The sequence below is a fragment of the Limulus polyphemus genome, unplaced genomic scaffold (assembly GCF_000517525.1).
Source record: "Limulus polyphemus unplaced genomic scaffold, Limulus_polyphemus-2.1.2 Scaffold561, whole genome shotgun sequence".
In the NCBI taxonomy this organism is placed as follows: Eukaryota; Metazoa; Arthropoda; class Merostomata; order Xiphosura; family Limulidae; genus Limulus; species Limulus polyphemus.
The window spans coordinates 136,370-143,212 of record NW_013666171.1 but is presented as its reverse complement, the minus strand read 5'-3'; the positions used below and the strand labels follow the sequence as shown (position 1 = coordinate 143,212).

At 31.1% G+C, this 6,843-nt stretch overlaps 1 pseudogene; it reads right to left on the bottom strand.

Moving 5' to 3' along the window:
- Nucleotides 1–1,013: 1,013 nt before the first annotated feature.
- The window catches only part of LOC106459118, a 31,812-nt pseudogene continuing 25,982 nt past the window's right edge, over nucleotides 1,014–6,843 (bottom strand).

The window sequence follows — 6,843 nt, the reverse complement described above, 5'->3', positions numbered from 1 at the left end:
TTTTAATAACAGATTTTATCTAAGGCAATCTCTGTACATTTTTTCCCAAAAAACATTTATAACATAAAATGTCTTCAACATTTAACTTTGTTTATATACACATTATACCATGCACACAATATTTTATTTTTACAAATAGGATTAAAATATTATCACTTGTATAATATAGATTTTAAAATACTACATAAAAGTGTATGACTAAAGACAAAAATATTAACTTATCTAGTAGTGGTTAAATGCGAGTCTTAAGTAACTTGTAAAATCATGACTAAGCACCAGTTTTATCCAACATAATTTGCCTGAAGCAGTACTCATGTGAACAAAACACAATTATTAATAAAAAATAATTATAATGTAAATCTAAATCAGTATCCTCTATTCGTATTAATATTTTCAGTATCAAAGTATCCAGGAAGCAATGTTCTAGTAAAACAAAAGAATCATATTGTACATGTCCAATAATACATATATATATATATGTATAAACATCAAAGTTCTTTAACGAAGTTAACAATAGTTTAAATGCTTTATAGTTACAAGTCCTATGCTTGTTGAGATTCGTACATATATTGTACAACTAGTACCAAATGATAATTTTCAAAATGCAAATAGCTCATTCAGTAATAAAATGTCTAGAATTTCCCAAGTACACTTAATCATTAAAATAGAGCCTATCTGACTTCAAGGTACTTATAAATGTTTGGTGATCTCTGAAAAAAACTGTTTCTGAAAACATTCTTACTCCAGTTTAACTGGTGTACACTTGAGTAATAAAATAAAAAATAAAATTTCTATTTCACAATTACTATTATTCTCTTTGTGATCTTTAGATAAGCAAAGGAATGGTCAAAATTACAGAGATCTACATCACAAACCAGTAGCAACTGCAGATATAAACTTAATAAGTAAAATACAAATCACTCTTTTCTTACAGAATATCTTAAACATAAAGACAAAGCTTGGTAACCAAAAGATCTTCAAAGATGATCTGTTTTTAAGTAATCTGTTCTTTACCACCTAGTTTCACACTAATACTGTAACAACTAACCTGAATAAAAATACTTCAACATTTCTAAAATAAACAAAACTGATATGTTAATATAGCGAGTCACAAGAAATAAAGTTGATTCACATTCTTCACTGAAATAAAAAATATTTTTATTTCTTTCCATGGAGTAAGTGCATTTAAAAAACTGCTACCAACTGTGTGTTTATTGTTCTTCAACTGACAAGTTCTAATTGCTCTTCAACATTTTTACTGTTCTTAAACCACCATGTGTCAATTGTCCAATAAAATTGCTAAAGGTTAATTGCAACTGACACAAAGTGTTGCCAGATGTCTACAGTGTTTAGACCAAAGTCACCTAAACACAAGCCCAAATTGTCTAAGATGAAACCAAATTTGATATAAACAAAAGAAATTAAAAGCTTGTAAGAAAAGACACAGGAAATTTGAAGAAGTCTACAGAACCTGAGCACCAGTTCATCTACACATCATTATTAGCAACAAATTCTTGTGGAAGCTCTTAAGGTACAATTGTTTTCATAATCCTTTTGTAAGAGCAATAAGATTCCTTTATCAATATGATAATGCTAGTATACCCAAAACAACAGAAAATAAGAACATGTCAATTGACAAGGCAAAAAACATAATAAAAAAACTAAAATGTGCACTCCACAAAGATATTTCTTGATATTGAATAAAAACTATTAAAAAGTAACTATCCTGTTGTTTTTATTAGTCTGGTGCATTATACACTTGATTAGGGCTACCCTCATTGAAACCCGAATCAATATATTACCTTTTTACTGCATGGTCTTCGGCATGATGGGCTACTGTAGATAGACTGGTATTACCAAGTCTTTTCTATTATGCTCTGAATTCTAGCTTTTGTTTGTCATTTTGTTTATCCAGTGTATTGGAATCCACAAGAGTTTGTAATAAGTATCTAGTTATATATAAAAAAAATACTAATTACACTTAGATTATCATATAGGCTGCTAACCATGACAATGATTGATATCCAATTACTACAACCTTACCTTAAGTACTTAATGCACATGAAGTAATATAAATCATATACATAAATTATAAGGCCTTGTAGCATTATACATGTTTATAAATGCCTGGTGGTAAACTAAGCTTACAAAACATATGAAACCTCAAAAGTTTTGCTCAAATCTGAGGAATCATATTTCACATTTTATATTTATTCATCACTATTTTTAGGAAAATTATACTGAAGTGTTTCAACAGACATCTGATACTGGAGATGTATCATATCCACGTTATGCTGCTTAGTGGTTTTTACAAATAATTTAATTTTCTTTTAGTCATTCAGTTTTAAGGAATCTGATTGATGTCAAAATATTCAGATAATCCCTTGATTCCAAATATTGTTTGAATAGATCTACAAATGAGAAGGGTAGATTTTAACTTCTCAAATCCATCACCTCTAGCTATTTTTCAATATGTTATTGAGTTGTCATGTAAAATTATATTTTTGAAAAATCATATTTCAAAGTATTATCTAAAAGTAACTTCTGTAGAAATTGATTTTTGTAATATTTGTGAAAGCTACATTAATTTCTTTATTGTCACCTTTTTCTCGTTGGTACATTATTCATTTTATTCTATTCAATGTAACAAGATAACTCAAGTATTATGAAAAACAGCATTTGCTGTAAGTAACATATAAATACATAACCATGTATACTGTGTTACTGGTTAAACCACTGTTACATCATGTAACTTTGTTCTCTCTTATTAAAACCAAATTCAGAGTCTAACTTGCTAACATCTACTATATGTATTCAAAAGAAAATACATCACAGAACACTTAAATATACATGTATGTAAAACTTTAATTTATACTACAGTGGTGTAATGTATATTAAAGGGGGGTAATCAATTGGAAATATGCCCAACATATTACAAACAACAAAATAAACCTTTTAATACATATCAAGAATGTAATCAAACATTTTGCTAAATAATACTACAGTATTAACAACTTCATGGAAATATAATTGCAGAAGCTAGTTATGCAATCAGTTTAATGCAAAATATTATTTCCAATAAAATGTTTTGTCCAACAGAGTAAATACTATGCCTTTCTTCAATATAGCATATGAATAAAAAATTTAAAGAGCTAAACATTATTGAGTATCTATCTTAAAGCATGAAGCCACACAACATCTTGATAAGAAATGTGAGTTGCAGCTTTGAGTATCTTCATGGTACACACCACTTGCTATGTCATCTTGACACTCGGCTATAAACTCATGCAACTCAGACCTAAGACATTCGCTGGAGTAATGATTCTTAATAATATCATAACTGTCCATGATAACAGAAATGAAGAGACTGATTACTACATAAATAAATAAGCTTATAAATAAGTAAAGGTAAAAGCGACTGAACCACCACAGAAGAGTGTTGTCTGTGTTCAGAATGCTAAAGGTTGCAAAGAGATCATCTCCATTCATCATTGCAAACAAGCATTCAGCTGTTGTACTCAAGTGTCTAAATTTGAAATGATATGGTCCCAGAACTACCCATCCACAGAAGCAGAAACCAAAATATAAGAACATAGCACAAAGTGTGAATCGCAACACATTGGGAAGTGCCCTTTTTAGAGTCAAAACTAAGATGTTGTACTTAGGAAAAAATCCCAGGTAACGCAGCAAGCCTACCCATACGAGCAAGTTTCCACTTCCAAGTAAAATTGTACATATATTATTCATGCCCCCTTCAACTAGCTTTTGCTCAAGCTGAATTTTAATAGCTGATCCAGAAATAATGAGGATATCATTAGCCATGATCATTACAAGCCAGAAGTCAATAAATTCTAGTTCAACTTTGATTGACAGGTTTTTCCCTCTTTGCCTTTTGAAAAAATTAACAGTTTCTTGCCATAACAACTGCCCTTTGTACAAAGATCGACCACATAACATAAGTGACCCCAAGCAAAAAGTAATAACAAGACCATTAAGAATTTGCTCCATGATATACTTTAACTTGTCACTGCTAGCATAATATATGCTTCTTCTGCAGTCTAACTTTTTGGAAATTGTTTCTAGAGTAACCAAAACTTGACCATCTTGCAAGCTATTGTCATATTTTACCACAATGTGGATGCTACTACAGTCTGGTGTGTCAAACTTTAATTGAGATTTTACATAGATAGTTTTTAAGTTAAATATTAAACTTGCTTCAATTAGACAATCAAACTTTATAGAGCTATTGTTATCTCTTAAATATTTCCTCATTTGAAATTGTTTCCATCGTGTATCACCAGCAGGATACAGAGAAGCTATCTCAAGACAAGTACATTCAATAGTATTATCATAGTTCAGAGTTTCATTGTAAGGATACACTTCACCTTTCTTATAATGTTTCTTGCAAAACTTGATAGGTGACATGCCTCCAGTTTCATTGTCATAGCCATATGTCCCAATAGTTGTATTCGTTATCTGGGCAAACATTTTGACTACGTAATCAATATGATCAAAGAAATCCGATTTAGTATACACAGCATATGGTCCCGCAGAAGGAGGATAGGAAATTATTTCACGTACTGGGTCCCAGTCTTTAAGAAACAGGTGATGAAAGGTCTTGGTTGTATCTAGATGCTCTTTGTGGTACTTTGAAACATCTGAACCAAATAATACTAACTGTGTTGTCACTATGATGATTTTTACTATTTGAAGTACAAGTTTCCATGGTAACTTTCTCTTTGCCCTCCATTTCTGGAAAGGATTCATAAAATAGTATAGCAACTGCTTTCTCAAAACATCTCTCATATAAGGTGTAAAAGAATTTCTCTGCCCTAAGTGATCAAGGAGAGGACATAGCAGCTCTTCACCTTCTTGAATACTGGTATTAGGAAATTCATTGAAAACTTCGTCACTGACATTTGAAGTACCTGGATAAAATGTTTCAGAATAAACTGCACAATTGTCTCCATCTAAAAAAATGTTTTCTGGTTGTTTTCGAAGAAAAGTTTTATTTTTCCCACCACATACAATTTCTTCACTGGCAGCTCTAGGTGCTGGTGATGCCATAGTTTAGCAATCTGTTTTCAAGACTTTAAATAAGAGAAAATGCATAAATTAATTGGTATATATATGTAATGCTATTACTAATGTTATAACAAGTTCTATAAATAAGTTAAACTTCAAAAGATACTTGTATGTTTACAATACATCTAAATATACAAATCTCAGCATCTGAAGAACTTGTTTACTGATCTTTATGTACACATACATTATTTCTAATCACCTAGCAACATAGTAACTAATCATATACATGTGTATATATATAAAAGTAGAGGAGACTGGGACTAGTTGTTACAGGGGCAAGTTGATACAATGCCTCTAGCTCTTGTTGAGATTAATAGACGGCGATAATTCATGGACCATCGAACATGTGTTGCGCAAGCTTTGTTTTAATGGCGACATGAATAAGATCAGTCACGAAATAAAATAGGTATGTATATTTTCTGTTTTTGCATGCCTAAACTAAAAAAAAAATGTCTAGGAAATATCTATTTACTCTTTTTGTACTGTGTTTTGATACTGTTCTTATTAGTTGTAGACTTCGATAGTTAATACCTCTTAATATACGATAACATTGAGTTATGTTGTTTGATGATGAATTAGTATGGAGACATTGTTATACCCCATGTCGATATGGGGCATGTTGTTACAGCATGTAACAAAATGCCCCAAATTTCATCAAAAAGGTGTAATGCACATGAAATATTAATGAATTACATTTTTTTTACAGATCAATTGCAATTATGGTTCGCACGTATATTAAGACTGATAGAGGAACTGTGTCAACAAAGGTGTTTGAGCAGGCGGCTGATAAAGTTATTAATCATAATGAGTCATTAAGAAAAACTGCTTCTGATTTTAATGTAAGTATAATTAATTACAGATTAATAATTTAATTTAAAGGTATTGTTCATGCTCAGGTTTGTTATTATTTTACAAAAAGCAGTCAACAAAACTATCATGATATATAGGCCTATTATAATTCAAATATCAACAAAAAATGTTTATAAATATTTCTGTACAGATAACTTAATATTATAAAATCAAAATTACAATTTTTAATATAGCCTATTTAACATGTGTGTGCATCTCGATCAGGAGTCCAGCGAGTTACCACTGTACTGTTCAGACAGCCACTCGCTAACAAATTATGTCCTGCCCATTTAGCCTACATATAGGCCTATTATAGTGCATTCATAGATATAAAACAATCTAAAATATTTAATATCTATACTTTCAGGTAAATTTCATGACGCTACAAAGATTTATCAAGAAAAAGCAAAAACGTACTGCCGAACCAAATGGGAAAAAACTGATCTAAAAGCTGGATACTTAACATCCCGGCAAGTGTTCACAGAAACTCAAGAAAAGTTATTGGCAGATTACATAATCAAGGCATCCAAAATTTTTTATGGACTTTCTCCAAAAGATATCAGACAATTAGCCTACCAATTTGCAAACAAAAATAAAATAACAGCTCCCTTGAATTGGGCAGCAACAGGAATGGCTGGCCCAGACTGGTTTACCAAATTTATGAAAGGTAATGGATCATTATCAATAAGAACGCCAGAAGCAACGAGTCTCAGCAGGGCGACAAGTTTTAACAAAAGAAATGTAGATATGTTTTTTGACAATTTGTCACGTTTGCAGGAGAAGTTTAATTTCAGTCCATCAGATATCTATAATTTAGATGAGACGGGGGTAACCACCGGGGGTAACCACCGTTCAGAAACCGGTCCATATAGTATCCAAAAAAAGGTGTAAAGCAAGTGGGGGCGATAA